We start from the raw sequence: 17,019 nt of genomic DNA, 5'->3' as shown, positions 1-17,019 counted from the left end.
TTTTTACTTCTGATCTTCCTGATTTACCACCAGGTTGTGAAAAATCTCTGTTTTGTGACGATACAAGCATTTTCGCAAAAGGAAAAAAGCCTTCGTGTTATATGCAGTCGGCTACAAAAAAGTTTAGATATATTTTCTTCATACTTGCAGAAATGGAAGATTTCCCCTAATGCTTCTAAAACACAGTTAATTATTTTTCCTCATAAGCCAAGAGTTTCATTTCTCAAACCCACCCATAACCACGTTATTAAGATGAACGGTGTGGTCTTAAATTGGTCTGATCAAGTTAAATACTTAGGGCTAATTTATGATAAGAATCTTACTTTGTGCTCCTTACATTGAAAATATCCAGTCAAAGTGCAATAATTATATATCAAATGTTTATATCCTCTTATCAACAGGAATTCTAGACTTTGTCTCAAGAATAAACTGTTAATTTACAAACAAATTTTTAGGCCAGCAATGTTATATGCAGTTCCCATCTGGACAAGTTGTTGTACAACCAGGAAGAAGACACTTCAAAGGATTCAGAATAAACTTTTGAAAATGATTTTGAAGCGTCCTCTCTGGTATAGCACGAACGAGCTACATAGGCTCACTAATGTAGAAACATTAGAAAATATGTCAAGCCAAATTATCAACAAATTCCGACAAAAATCGTTGCAATCCTCAATTGCAACGATTAGCTCACTTTATAGTCAGTAAGATAGTTTTAAGTTTATTTTAAGTTTTGTTTTATTCCTTCCTTTTTTTTTTCCTTGACAAGTAGGTTTAATAATTTTCCTACAATTACATTAACTTAATTGCGAAAGCTAATAACATTCAATAATATAAAAAAGAGTACAAATACATAATAGTGTTGAAATGTCACCATTTGTGGCAGAACACACAATACTTATTCTGAATAGATATAAGTACATAAATAAATCATTACAAACATTCCCCCCCCCCTATCAAAAAAAAAAAAAAAAAGATTTGACAGATGTCGTGTTATTTACATGGACTTGTACAATAGAGATAAGTGACTTTTCACCTACGCACACTAGTAAACGTGTAAACCCGTGTAAAGTTGCTTTTGTTTCTTCCAACCTGTAAATCATCGCATCTCGTTGCTTCGACTTTTATCACTTTTTCACCATTTTTGGTCGATTATATTTAGCGCCTTCTTCCGAGTTCTGATCACGAATGAGAAAATTTATTCAGAAACAAGTTTAAAACATATAATGAGTGTTCAACTAAATTTTTGTCCAGCTGCTAAAAACATAGCATTGTAAACAAAACAGCTATTTATAAATATTTTCCCCAACTAGTGGCACTAACACATTCGTACGTAAAAAGGTCTATTGTCGGCTGCTTCATAAGCAATGAGGTATACAAAGGTGAGGAAGAAGAAGACATTTGTCTGTATTAGTAACGAAAAGAAGGTAAACAGAAGCACGTGTTGAGGTTGTGACGTAGATCTTCAAAAACATGAAAATGCCATTCGAAATTGTGTTTCGCATTGTTTAACGACGCAGGTAGGCATTTCCAGCCGTAAACTGTCATAACTTGTGAAAATTTCTTGAAAAAAATGTACCGAACATTGATTTTTGGGCATTGTTTTTTGACTACTACGTTATCACTGTTAACAAAAGAGAAGCCCTTTAAACCCGAGACTCGAACCATCTCCGTACCTTTCTATATTCCATTGCTTCATAAGGGCTTACGTACCCGACAGCACTTACTTTGTCAACATAGCGCTTTTTACTGCTTGGTGGTAACGAATTGTCACTAAACGGTGAACGGAAAAAATCTAACACACTGTAAATAAACCCGTGGGACGTGTCAAAAAAGTAAGGTTACTCAAACACATGCCTACACGTATATTTTCATCCGCCATGGCGATTGTTCCGGTTAACTGTCGGAAGCCCACCCATGAACCTTCCCTATTCCTTACTACCCACTGGGGAAATAATGTGACGTCGGCTCTGTATGTCGGTGAATGTAGTTTCGAGTGTTTTGAACGTTATTTAGTTCAATAATCCCGCCATTTAGAGAGTTGCGATTTTCAGCAAAGTTACTCAGGAGGTCAAGGGCTTGTAATTGGCGAACAGTATATTGCAGAATTAAGCCGCAACGCAGCGCTAGTGTGCATTTAGTTTTGAGCGTTTCGAGTTCAGTTTAGCTCAATAAACCCATCATTTAGAAAGTTGTGATTTTCAGCAAAGTTACTCAAAAGATCAAGAGTTTCTGGCTGGCTAACAGTTTAGTTCGGAATTTTTCTTCAATGTGCTGCTAGTGTGCATAAAGTTTTTAGTGTTTTCAACTTACTCTATCTGAGCGGGGGCCTAGTGTGGTTAGTAACGTATCCGCCAACCACGCTCGACGCCTGGGTTCGAATCCCACCGCCGACATAGGTGTCGATGGTTGTGAGGTGGCGTGATCCACTCACAACCAACCCAACTGGTCTAGATTCAATCTTAGCCGACACCGGGAGATTTTCTGAGGCGAAAAATCTCTGGGATCACGCCTTCCATCGCATGAGGAAGTAAAGCCGTTGGCGCCGGTCCTTTTTATTTATTTACGCGATTCTATAGGCACTGATTGTTTACATATGACAAAGTTCAACCAATTTGAGTGTTGACAGTTTGATCACTTAACACAATACGTAAGCTTGTGTGTTTATTATAAAGAAATGCTTTCATTTGAGGAGGTTGCAACATGTAGCATGTGTTGGTATGTTTACAGTTTGATCACAAACATTCACAACCCGTTTTACAATGGGGAAAATTGACGATATCGCGACTAAATTGATTACCTCGACTGCAAACAGTTGCAGTAGACATGCCTCTAATCCGATGTTGAAGGATCTGAACACCACAGAGAACATTTCGTATTACACTGAATTATAATGAAAATAGAATCGATGGAATAGTTTGGAACACACATGCGGCGTTATACTGTGTTTCGTTATGCTTGACTAGAACTGGTGGCACAAGCCGCAACTTTGTGGGTAGTAATGATCACGCGATAAGTTGAAGTCTAAATACGAAAAACTGCATGCACCCTAGCGCCGCATAGCGGGGTAATTCAGTATTAATCTGTCTACCATGTAGAAGCCTTTAGCCTCCTGAACAAGTTTGCTGAACACCGCAACTTTCTAGGTTGTCAAAAACACGAGATATCCGCCTATTCCAGGTAATGCTAAACTTTTCGGGAGGTGTTGCAATATTCAAACTGGGTGTTGCAATACTCAGTAAAGCGATTCCAAACTTATGACGAGTAGTGTATGTGATGTGTATTAGAAGCAATGCCGTAGTGTGTTACATTTTATCATACAAATAAAATTTATTATGCGCAACTCTAACTTATTTGCTGTATAACATTTCATTGTACTCATCCGTTATTTTTCTTGCCTATCCCCTGTGGATTGAATTGAAAATATACATTATTGTTTTGTAGTTTTTTCGTAATTGCATAATTCAAGCAATATTTAGTAAATAAATGAATGTAAAATATAGAGTTAGTGAACTTAAGCAATTGCCATGACGCCTTTGGCAATACTTCCGATGGCTCCAGCGTTCTTCGTCACAAAACCAGCAACATTGCTGAACCATCCATGTGCCTGTTCCGGATCGATATCAATGGCTTTCTGTAGTTCCAGCAGCTGGTTTGTCAGATCATCGTTGGCATAGGCGACGGCCATAAGCACAGCAAGAACTAGGATGAATTTCATTGTGATTTGTTTTCATACCCCTACAGAGACCCGCAGAAAACAACTTATAATTCTTTTTCGAATGGGCTCCTATAATATACCAATTTTGGTAAACCTTGGTAAATATTGCATCGTTGGAATTTGATGATTCTCAAAAATGTTGAAATCATAAAAAATCTTCCAAACTCAACCTTTAAGTAAGAATTTGTTTTTATTCATTCCGTTATCCAGAACTTTTTATCAAAAGTTTTGGAATAGTTTCAAGTTTATACACAAAAAAGAAATTGAGCAGAGAATTTGACCCGTTTTTTTATTTATTCTCAGATAGCTTTTCTAAACAGCCAATGGCACCTGAGCACAATGCCTTGAATAAAACCTATGCCAAAATGCATGCGCCTTTTTGGTAAAATTCTCTCGAGTCTTAAAAATTCCTCCATCTGCGAAAAATGCTCAGTTTGCTAAGTCAAATACGTAAGCAAAGTTCCTTCCAAATAAAAAATGGTCGATATTCGACCATGGGTCATTTGGCGCGTCAAAATCGAAGTTTATTCTACCCTAAAAAGGTTACAAAATACAACTTATGGAAGTTATTGTCGAGGTTACATGATGAGAAATTTGCATTTTTCTGAAATTAATGAGGACTTTTAAAACTATTTTTCTACCAGCATAAAAATCCAAAGAATACGTTTTGTAGCGCAACTAAAGAGCTTTCATATGACATATTCAAGAAATGTGCCACTTTAGAAATGCGTAAGAAATTTCAATTTTTCTGTAACTTGTTCCTAACCATCATTTTGAATACATTGTGCAAAAGCAGCACTCCTTTTTGTGTCGATGTTCTTCTCCAATCGGGCTAAAATTTTCCGGTAATACTCAGTTATGCAATAATGCAAAAAAAAACTCAATCTAAAGTTCTTGAAAAAAAGATAATGGGGTGAAAGGCCCTCCAAAATATGACTTGCTTCAATTGTAAAATTTCTATGATTTTCAGAGAAATAAAAAGATTATTTCTGGAGTTTTCATTCTCTTACCAACAAAGCTTTATTTTCAATCCACGCGTTACGTTTTGGTACGCTTTTCCAAAAGATCCTTTAAGGAATTTAATTACCAATTAATCAAATGCAGTTTCAGTCAGGTTGAAAAAGAACATCGACACAAAACGGAGTTACACTTTTGCACAATGGGTTCGAAATAATAATCAAAATGATGTAGTATAACTAAATTTTCTAGCTAATTTTCAAAATGGTATAGTTGTTGAATTTATTATATGAAAGCTTTTAAATTGTGGTACAAACCGGATTGGAGAACGTCAATACAAGGTCTTTTGGTAAGCTGATTGCGGTTCTCGAGAACTGACTCTTAAAAAATTTTCCGGCTGAGAGTACATTCTTTGCAAATCAGCATGTCTATTATAATGTATGTGAGGAAACTTTGGTAGGAATTCAAAAAACTGTTGTACAAACACAGTGAGATATATATAGCTTAGCAAGTTGGCAGGAATTGTATCAGTTTCTGCCAGAGGTTTCTGAAGGAAGTACTATAATTTATCAACATGAATTCGTACTAGTTCTTGCAATGTTGTTGGCCGTAGCCTTCACCCTTCCTGACACCAGTAATGATGCGGATACACAAATCAAAGCTATTAGCGAGGTCATTAGGCATTACCCGGAACTAGGTAATGGATGGTTGGGTAGTTCCTTGAACTGGATTAAAAACAACAAAGATGCTCTCGGAACCATTACTAATGGTGTTTCGAGTCTGTGATTGACAGGATTACTATAAACCTTATGTATTGATGGGATTATGTAAACTTCGAGGCTGAAATAATAATTATAATATTTCTTGTTCTCATTTGCAGCGATTGTTGATAATTATTGTTGTTTAAATTTATTCATTACTGAACATACTTTCCACGCATGTTTTTCATTAGTTTTGTATTTGTGATGAAGAGGCTACACTCCTGAAAGCATTTTTGTTTTAATTACAGAGGCATAAACGAAGATTTAACACTTGGAAATTTAGTGTTTTAATTTTCCCCACCTTAAGAGGCAAGTTGAAATGAGTCGTAGTTAAAAGTAATTCAAAACAATTGATGATTTTCGAAACTTGGTTGATTTTTTTCGATAACCAGAAAGCTCAATTAACGTTTAGAAACAACCAATTTGACTACGATTTTTAGGATTTTTTGTTTCAGAGTTGAATTTTCAGAGTTGAACTTTCAAAAAAAAAAAACGTTTCAACTTGCCCCGGGGCACCTTCACACCGAGAAGAAGAAAAAGCACGTCTTTAATAAAATTTTGTTTACAAGTTACGATGTTGGTTATTTAAGCGAGCACCTACACCAAGGAATATTTTTCTACAAAATTTTATGAAGCAAAATTGATGAATTGATGAAATTTATGAAGCATGGTATGATGTGGATGCGAATGCGGATGTCAATTTTTAGGCGGATGTTCCTCATTTGCAGACGCGGATATCCGTAACATCCCTACTTTTTACTAGAAGACGTATCCACAAAACCGTAAGCCTTTACTAAAAGGGACAAGTTTTAGAAACTGTAATATAATATTCCAGATTTTTTTTATCTGAGCCAAAATGGTTTGTTAAACTTATCTCATGCTTCAGCAAAGTTGTGGATAGTGAAAAGTTAGTTTTTAATAACTTTTCTTCATACCATTTTCACGAACTTCTCAAGGCAATTGAACAGGCAATGTCAATTTGATTTTGTTCTGCCCATTCTTAAGCATCGCTAAGAAAGTCTAATGCTTGTTTGTGTCAGCTTGTGGAACTGCTAGATTTTATTATTTTCAAATTGACGTTCTATAAACACCAAATTGTTGGGCAAATCGAGTTTCATTAGATCTTCTTTCTCAGTTGAACACGTCTCGAATAACACATTTTTCATGCTCCAAATTCAATGAAACGCGCTTTTTACGATTCCTTTTCCGTATAATTATTGTAGATTATTGTACAAATTGTAGCAGACAAGATACGTTTTTGCCCTATCCAGAAAAATGAACAAATAAATTGAATTCGCAAGACACAAATGAATGATGTTTTCAATGCAATGCTACACTTTTCTTGATCTTGATTTAGATTTTTTTCGAAGAAGCGTGTGAAAATCGAGCGTGAATTTAGCGAGTAGAGATAGAATTGAACCAACCTGTCTGAAATTAGTCAGTAACAAGTAAATAGGTTTTAGGGAACATTCAGGTTGTATAGAACGGAAAAGAAGGTATTTTTGGATGAAAATTTTTTATTACGTAGCAAAACAATATATTAGTACCAAATTGAATGCAGACGAATATTTTCAATTAGGTGAGTAGTTGTATACTGAGATGTTGTATCAGTCACCATTAATTTTACTCATCCTGCCGTGTCATTGTTTATCCCCTATAAAATATATTTGGAATTTTGATTCAGCAGTAAATTAAACATAGCAATAGTAAACTTACGCAATTGCCATGACGCCTTTGGCAATACTTCCGATGGCTCCGGCGTTCTTTGTCACAAAACCAACAACCTTGCTGAACCACCCGTGGGCTTGTTCCGGATCGATGTCGATGGCTTGCTGTAGTTGCAACAGCTGGTTTGTCAGCTCCTCGGAGGCATAGGCGACAGCCATAAGCATGGCAAGAACTAGGATGAATTTCATTTTGAATAATTTGTGCTCGTACCGCAGGGACCTGAAGTAAGCAAATGATAATTCTCTTCCAAAATCAATGCTATTATATAGTAGTTTTGTTCGAAATCAGGCGACGACGTGCGGTTTAAAAAATAGAACGTAGAACATCCTTCAGTTATGTTTATTTTACTGAAACACAAAAAAATAAGTTCCACGATTGCAGTCGCCAATTATTTACACAAGTGTCGCTGATAGTACTTCCGTGAAGAGAAAGGTACCACTTTTTCGATACCACGCAGTATATATCTTTTCGAAAATATGTTTTTACGGAATAATCTAACATTAGCTAAATTCTCTAACTCTAATAATAAGTAGAGTAAGATTTCACCGCTTTACCATGTTGGGGAAAAATTGACAGTGAATCAGATTTTATTAATATCAATTAGGCACAAAAATACGTCATTCAAAATACTACAGTGGAAAGGATATTGTCGGCAATGCTATGAATTTTACCATCCATTTTTGGACCTCAAGAAATCCAAAACAAAAAATCAAAACTCAAATTGAGATACGTTCGTACTTGAGGAGAAAAGATATGAGAACAAGGACACGGAGAAGTTGCAAATGAATTTTTCAATTAAGAGCTTTTACAATAATCAATTTGTCAATTAGTCATTTTCTGAAAAAATAACATACTAGGTATTGCTCGGAATTGGGCATTTATATTAATTCTAAGAATAAGTCCGTTCCATATGCATATTTACCGAAATAGAGTTTCTTAGTGAAACTTATAATTTTGTAATAATAGATGAACTCAACACCTCTATTCTGGAAAACTTTGGAAAAATATCCATTTTTTGTATCGTCTCTTGAGAAGCAAAAGATAAAACAGACTTATAAGTCTGACTTCAACTCTTCTCAAGTTGATGGAAAAAAACTTAAATTAATCCACCTGCCGGTCAGACCCAGCCTTTCTCATTGAAACTTTTATTTGTAAAAATAGATTTACATGAAAGCTTCAATCCAGTAAATGTATATATGTGTGTGTGTATGTGCAGATTTTTATTCTCACTCACTTTTCTCAAAGATGGCTGGACCGATTTTCATGAAATTAATTGCAAATGGAAGGTCTTGTTGTCCCATAAGACCCTATTCAATTTTATTGTAATCGGATTTTTGGTTTAGAGGTTATGTATCAAAATGTAAAAATCATGAAACATCATTATCTCTAGAACCACACAACCATTTTGAACAAAATTAATCTCAAATGAACGGGCTACCTGAAATACTCTTAACTTTTGACTTTAACTTTAACTTTTTGTGGTTTAAAAGTTATGAAAAGAAACGTGTTCTGAAGACTGTTTACTCTCACTCATGTTTCTCAGAGATGGCTGGACCAATTTTCATAAAATCAGTGTCAAATGGAAGGTCTAGTTGCCCCATAAGACCCTATTGATTTGTTTTGCAATCGGACTATTATTTTGCCTGTTATGTACAAAAATGTGAAATCCAGCTATGAAAAGGAACATATTCCAAAGACTACTTGGGCTCACTCACTTTACTCAGAGATGGCTGACCCGATTTCCACAAAATCGGTGACAAATGAAAGGTCTAGCTACCTCAAAACACCCTATTGAATTTTACTGTAATCGGACTGTAACTTCGTCTGTAATGTACCGAAATGTGAAAATCACGAAACTTCATTATCTCAGAAACTACACAACCGATTTGATCAATACTATTATCAGATGAGCGGGCTAGTTGAGGGTTAACTGATGAATTATGATTGAACACGTGGTTTCAAAGTTTGGCTGCCCTATCCGTTCCCATTTCATTTGATTATAATGAAACTTAAGCCATCGTTATGTATTAAATTGTTAATAAAACAACGAATGTCTATTATCTCAAAGATTACATGACTTATTTGAATATAACTAGAGTCATACGAACGAGCTATCTCTCAAGCTTACAAATAACAAACTTAATAAAAATTTGATATGTGGCTCAAAAGTTATGGAAAGAAAAGAAATTCAAAGACTATTTAAAACTATACCTGCTTTGGTCGATATATGTGGCCTCAACAAAATTTAAATGTACTATTTGAACATTCCAAATTCATTGATTCCTTGCGATGTGTCTAAAGTCTGCAAATGCACGACGAATCGGCCATAAGATATGATCAAAGTCAAAAGACAAATCGTTTGAAATGATTGGTTGTATCGAAATGACAACATCCTTGACTTTTGGCTTCTGTACATCCCCTTAATTCTGAATATATTCATATTGGGTGGTATTCGGTCATTTTCAGCAGATTTTCTGGCATCAATCTGACACCGGAAATACCCATATTGGGAGGTATTTAGTTATTTTGGTTGTTTGCCAGAAACTAAAAGTGGTCGTCTTTAAATTCAAAATGGTGTTCCAGGTCAATGTTTGGTTTCTATGCATCATCTCGGTTACGGAAATATCCATAATGAGTATTATTCGGTCATTTTTGACTGTTTCCTAGAAGTTGCGGGTTCGCCACAGAAGGCAGAATCACGAAAGGCAGAAGCACGAAAGGCAGATTCATGAAAGGCAGAACTCTATGACCGTACACACAAGGCAGAATATTTCAAATGGCAGAATTTCGAAGGGCACGAAAGGCAGAATCCCAGGTAGCAAAATCTGACTCACGATAGCCAAGTGCGTGATGACAAATTGGTGCGAATCCTGGTCACGGTATCAAAGCTGCTACTCTACCTTTATTATTTAATATTATTTGGTAACCAGACATTATAACTGGTCACAAGCAATGACCAGTTTTGATGTGAGGTGCAAATCAAGCCTAATTATTAGATCCGAAACGCGCAAACTGGTTTGGCTCAGGTCCTAAAAAGTATCACGGCATCGCGGAGAGAAATTTTTCGATGGTAGGTATAACTTACACTAGTCTCAACGGCTTGTTGATTATAATTAACATAAAACAATTCATGCGGCGAAGACGCATAATCGAGGGCAAGGAACCGAGGCGGCACAAAGCCGCCGTGGTTTCCACGGTCCGAGCCGGCCGCCGACCCGCCGTCGGAAGCGGCGGCCTCTCGCCACAAACAACTGATCTACTGGTTTTCTTGAATTATTCAAACAGGTTTTCTTTCCCTTAGTTAAGTCCGAACGAGCGGTAGCGAGTAAGGACAGCATACACTTGGACAATAGAGTCGGCCAAAGGCCGCGAGTGTGTGTTGTTAATAAGAAAATAGACCGTTTTTTGATTCTGCCATTCGTGCTTCTTTTGATTCTGCCATTCGTTATTCTGCCTTATGAAATATTCTGCCTTTCGTAATTCTGCTTTTCGTGATTCTGCCTTTCGTGATTCTGCCTTTCGTGATTCTGCCTTTTGATTTTCTGCCTTTCGTAGGAGACCCGAAGTTGCCATTTAGCAATTTAAAATGGCGCCTGATTGTTAGCTCATTGCATCATTCTGGTTTCAGAGATACTCATGTTGGATGGTATTTGGTTATTTTAGGCTGTTGTTCACAAACCGGAAGTCGCCTTCTTGGATTTCAAAATGGTATTTGGGATAATTTCTGGCCTCTGAGCGTCATTCTGGTTGAACAAACACCCATATTGGGTGTTATTCGATCATTTTCGGCTGTTTCCCAGTAACCGGAAGTCGTCAACCTAGAATCCAAAATGAGGTCTGTGGTCGATTTCAGCTGATGTGTATCATTATAGATCCGGTGATACTCATGTGAGACGGAAATTGGCCATTTTTGGCTGTTTTCCAGAAACCAGAAGTTGCCATCCTACAATTCGAATTGTTTCAATTTTAGCTTCTTGCAACATTCTGGCTCCGGAGAAACTCATATTGGGTGGTATTTGGTCGCTTTGGGCTGTTTTCTAGAAACCGAAAGTCGTCATTTTGGACTTTAAAATTGCTTGTGAAATCAATTTCTGTCATCTGGGCGTAATTCTGGTTCCAAAAACATTCATATTGAATGGTATTTGGTCATTTCCGGCTGTTTGCCAGACACCGGAAGTCACCATCTTAAAATTCAAGATTGTATCTGTGATCGATTTTTAGCTACTGTGCATCTTTCTCCCAGATGGTCTCGAGGTACGATGCTGGCCTAACAAGCCAGTCGTCGTAGGTTCGAGTCTCGTTTAGGGAGAGACTGTTAGTGTCAGTAGGATCGTAGCGCTAGCCCCGCAATTGTCCTGTACACTAAATAGTCGGCTGCGAAGTCTGTGTATAAATAAACAGAAGGTCAAGTTCCGAATCGAAATGTAGCACCAAGGCTTTGCTTTGCTTTGCATCTTTCTGGTTTCGAAGATACTCATATTTAATGGGAATCGGCCATTTCAGGCTGTTTTCTAGAAACCGGAAGGTGCCATCTTACAATTCAAAATGTTGTCTGAAGTCGATTTGTGGCTCCAGTGCATAATTACGAATCCGGATATACCCATATTGAGTGGTTGGTCACTATCCGCTGTTTTTCAGAAACCGGAAGTCGCCATTTTGGATTTCATAATGGCATTTGGAGACAATTTCTGAATTTTAAACGCTATACTGGTTAAAGAAACACTCATGTTGGGTGGTATTTGGTCATTTTCAGCAGTTTTTCAGAAACCGGAAGTCGCCATTTCACAATCCAAAATATTGCCTGAGGTCGATTATGGAACATATTGGTTACCACTATTCCATTCCATTTAGTTGATTAGTTCGCGAGATGTGCAGACATTTGTGTTTCATTTGTATGGAACCCTCCCTTCCAGAAGAGGGAGGGGTCTTAAACTATCGTAGGAACCTCTATCGGCACCAAAAACACCTACATACAAATTTTCACGTCGATCGGTTCGGTAGTTTTCGAGCCTATATGGATAAGACGGACTGCATTTTTATATTAACTTACAACATCAATATTTTAGAACCTAAAGAGTGAATATATATTATAAATATATATACACTAAGGTCGCTTTTACGCGGTTTTTTTTACGCGGCTTTTTTATGCGGATTCCGGAATTTACGCGATTTTTTTTTAACGCGGATTCCGGAATTTACGCGTTTCTTTTTACGCGGATTCCAGAATTTACGCGGTATTTTTTTTTGCTCGGATTGCAAAATTAACGCAGGTTTTTTTTACGCGGATTCCGGAATTTACGCGGTTTTTTTTACGCGGATTCCGGAATTTACGAGGTTTTTTTTCGCGGATTCCGGAATTTACGCGGTTTTTTTACGCGGCAGGTATCCCCCGCATAAAAAGCGACCTTAGTGTATATATATATATATATATATATATATATATATATATATATATATATATATATATATATATATATATATATATATATATATATATATATATATATATATATATATATATATATATATATATATATATATATATATAGATATATATATATATATATATATATATATATATATATATATATATATATATATATATATATATATATATATATATATATATATATATATATATATATATATATATATATATATATATATATATATATTGAATTGAAGCGTTCATGTAAATCTATTTTTACAAATAAAAGTTTGAATGAGAAACGCTGGATCTGACCGCTAGGAGGGTTAATTTAGGTTTTTTGATTTGAAATCAGTATATGTTGATTTCAAAGTAATCAAGTAAAGCAAGTATTACACGAAGCAAATATTTGGTATTTTTGGTACGAATTTTATTTACACAAAATAAAATCCGTACCGAAAATAGCAAGTATTTGCTTCGTCTAATACCTGCTTAAGACATATCTTATCGAAAGGCTCCAAACCCGTAAACCAAAAAGTATACTACACCAACAAATAAAAAAAAAACGAAGTTACATGGGGAGCTGCGTAGCCGCAAGGTTACAGAGTCCGCTTTGTCAAGCGGATGGTCGTGGGTTCGAATCTTAGTAGAATCAGGCCATTCGATGGCAAAAAAGGACTTTAAGTATGAGTTTATCCTCAGGTTCCCCAACACTTACCCTTCCTTTACGCTGAATGCTATAATACCTTTGCGTGACTTCCTCTTAACAAAAAATAAGTCCCTCTTATCAATAAAACTGGCCAGAAGGACGCACGACGAAACTTCTCCAGGGAATTATAATTGGCGATATTTGGCAGGAGGAAGGAGGCTCGGTATAGAAGAACAGTAAGCGTGTAAAACGAGGGGAAGTACATAGAAGTACACACAAGCACTGATCAAAAATAATAATGAGCATGCCACTTTCTCAATAGCGGTATTGCTAAAAATAGAAGTGCGGGATACAGCAGACACCACTGCGACCACTGTGACACAAAATTTTACTTGTTTTTAACTGTACGTTAATTAACGGTATACACTAACAAAGCGTGGGGAACGCAAATGAACCACGAGCTGCAGGAGCTGCTTGGGGAACCATCAATCGTCCACACCTCTAAGATTGGCAGGTCGGATGTCGGACGACAGCCCGGTAAAGTTGGTCCTCGAAACCAATCCGTCAGGGACGAGACGGCGGGGTGCACAGCGGGCAAGGTGATTTGATCAGATGGAAGACGACCCACGGACCCTACGCAGATTGCAGAGCTGGAGAACTGCAGCCATGGACTAAGTGGAATTGAGACGACTCATAGGACATACAGCAAAGGCCATACCGCGGCTTGGTACTGTTTGGTAGTACTAACGGTTGGCTGTGAAGTTTGTGTCATATAAACAAAAGGTCAAAATCCGGATCGAAATGTAGCAACTGCGCCTTGTTTGTTATGATAGAATGTTATTTGATGATTTGATAACAGATTATAAAAGTAATAAACAATTGAAGACCATGTGGTCGCTCTTCAACAACCACAATCCTTCCCGTGGTCTTTCGTAGCCTTTTGTGAATCACTTTAAAAAAATTGAAATATGCTACTAGAACAAACTTAAAAAAAATAATTCATTCGCATTAAAAAAAATTGAAACGTAATACGGAAAATTCTGCAAAACGTCCCGCCAATTAAGTACATAATAATCAGACGTCTACGGAACCGGTTTTATTGGATCAATTGCACTTCAACACAGATTCGGTTCGAAATCTTTTAATAACAAAAAAAAGTTTTACGAATGGTGGTAGCGTAGTCCAAAACAATTGAACAAATATAACGACGAGCTATAAAAGCTGAACACGTTTATAGTGCAATATTAGTTTCTGTTAGAGGTCTCCTCAAGAAAGTACCGCGAAGCAAACAAAATGAAGTTCGTCCTTGTTCTAGCAATGTTGTTGGCTGTAGCCTTCGCCATGCCCAATGATGACCTACTTGCGCATATTCAGGCTATTGGTGAAGCCATCGAGAACAATCCAGAACTGGCCAATGGATGGTTGGGCAATGCCTGGAACTGGGTTAAGAACAACAAGGATGCCCTCGGAGCCATTGCTGGTGGTGTTTTGAGCCTGTGAGTATCGGTGGATTGGCTGGCAGAGTTTACGAGATGATTGTATTTGTTTCATTTTCACAGGGGATAAAATCTGGCGGCAGTACGGTAACCTTTAGACGATGACAACAATGAGAATCAGCTTTATTGGCTTGTTCAAATAATGGTTATTGGATTGAAAGATAATAAATCTCTGGAAATAAAAGAATTCTGTTTTCCATAAACTATGGTCAGCTGGTTCTCACTGCACAATCACAATTAATCCAGTTCAAAAATTATATGAAAATGATACAACAGCAGTTTCACTGAAAATGAGTGTCACCCGAGTCAATTATCAGTCAATGATCATGTCAGTGATATAAATGACCTTACCTTAATCAATTAATCGAAATTGTTTGATCTGAGCCAATGATTTGATTGATGAATTCAATGAAGTAGGTAGACACGGGTTGGAGATGAAAGCAATTATCACCTTCAGCCCGTTTTTGTTGATACTGATATTCGAAGTTTTCAGTTTCAACCGAAAATCTATCACTGACAGTGAAAATTTGCAACCCTGCTGATGAGTAATTTCACTAGACACGCTTCAAACGCTGGTCATGAAAATCGAAAAGTAATTTTCTTGGATATTGAAGGCGTTTTTCAAAATGCATCTTATGCTCCAATGTCTAGTGCAGTGATGAAAATGAGACGAATATGACGCAATGGTCGGTTTTATCTTGGTCTGGTCTGCACAACTCCTTATGTGTAACAGATTGCGACTAAACCTGAATCCTCTCAACTCATAATGAAACGATGATTTGGTGCATTGGTTTATGGGAGAAACCAAAGGGCTCGTGTGGCTGTCAAACTTCATACATTTTTCATTTACTATTCATTGATTCTGGAACTAGTGATTCCATTTTTGGTTGGTTTACCCTAAAATAACTTAAATAGAATAAACATCTCATAATTGTCAATTGACTCATGCTCGAAAAAATATATTTTAGATGGAAAAAATAAAATATCAACGTACAATGTGCATTTCCAATAAATAAGACGTATTTTGTAAGCATTTTAAATAAAATATTGACTCCGTGATGAATTTATGATTGGTAGGAATGCAAAATGTTGACGACTCTCTTGAAGAAAACAAACATATGATTAGACTTCATCAGCTCTTTGCTCATTTTTAGAGGAAGAAAAGATAGCAATAGGAGAATATTATGTCGACTGAATAGCAGCAGAGGTGTGGTGCCGTGAGAGGGAAAGAGTGGTGGACGGGCACGGGCTAATTCGGCTGCCATTAATGTCGTTTTCGTTTTCGCGGTGTAGCGACACTCGGACAACACTTCTGACACTGTAAATGTTTTATTCCACTTTCCGGACTACACTTTTTCTGTCTCTGACTACCCTTTTTCTGTCCCGGACTACACCCGAAAAAAGCAGAGTGTACTGTAGGAAGTTACTAACACATTCACACGTATGTGTCAAAACTGGTTTGCTTTTGGTTCTCGTTCCACGTGGCAAAGTGTCAGGTAATTTTGAAGTAGAATACTTCTCTCAGGAAGTTCGACTACATAGGGATGTAAAATGAAAATCTAAAACCGAAAAAAGTGAAAAATATGTCCAATTTCAAATGCTAATAAATCGGTTAGTATTCGATGGATTTCCTTCGTTCTTGCAGCAATAGATTGGAAAATCTTCTAAGATTCTTCCCAAATGCAGATAATTGTAATTTTATTATTCAAAATATAGTACTATTGAAAATAGTCAAGCCTTGTCAAAACGGAAAATTCAACCTCTGATTGGTCGTCATATGATTGCTTCCCAAGCACGGTCGACAGAATCATAGACCTTGCCATTTGAAATGTGCATTTTGGCCTATAATTCTAGGCTGCAACAGAAGCAGTCCTCCCTTAGCAGCAGCAGTAAATACAGCAGCAGTAGCAGTGCAGCGGATAACGGCCAGAGCTGTGGTATGGCAACGGATAGCGGAGCGCATCTCAGCATCGATAGCAGGACCAAGTGATGCAGGGCAGCGGATACCAATGGCAACAGAAGCGTCCACTACTGTGACAACGGGGATAGTGCAGCGGTTGACGTTGGTCTCTCATCAATATAAGCAGGGCCAGCTGATGCAGTATGGCATTTTAGTGAAATGCTGTCTCTGAGCGATAGCAGGCACACTAGCAAATGCATCCATTGAGAAGAACGTTCTGGAAAGCTTTTCAGTGTTTATTTCCCCCAAGGAATACTTTATTCGCACTGCCAGTGATAGCGCAAAAATGTGATTGGCATCTTATCAATCATTGAATTAAACAACA

At 37.0% G+C, this 17,019-nt stretch overlaps 2 long non-coding RNA genes across 2 annotated transcripts; one reads left to right on the top strand and one right to left on the bottom strand.

Moving 5' to 3' along the window:
• Positions 1 to 6,932: 6,932 nt before the first annotated feature.
• LOC129732287 (uncharacterized) lies at positions 6,933 to 7,534 on the bottom strand. The gene is made up of 2 exons (XR_008729222.1): positions 7,150 to 7,534; positions 6,933 to 7,087 (listed from the first exon to the last, which is right to left on the bottom strand). It is a non-coding gene; the product is annotated as an uncharacterized LOC129732287 (long non-coding RNA).
• A 6,818-nt stretch (positions 7,535 to 14,352) lies between these two features.
• On the top strand, positions 14,353 to 14,940 carry LOC129732175 (uncharacterized). Its single transcript, XR_008729195.1, has 2 exons — positions 14,353 to 14,734; positions 14,798 to 14,940. It is a non-coding gene; the product is annotated as an uncharacterized LOC129732175 (long non-coding RNA).
• The last annotated feature ends 2,079 nt before the right edge of the window (positions 14,941 to 17,019 follow it).

Source organism: Wyeomyia smithii, chromosome 3 (genome assembly GCF_029784165.1).
Source record: "Wyeomyia smithii strain HCP4-BCI-WySm-NY-G18 chromosome 3, ASM2978416v1, whole genome shotgun sequence".
Lineage (NCBI taxonomy): Eukaryota > Metazoa > Arthropoda > Insecta > Diptera > Culicidae > Wyeomyia > Wyeomyia smithii.
This window is presented reverse-complemented; position numbering and strand designations above follow the sequence as displayed.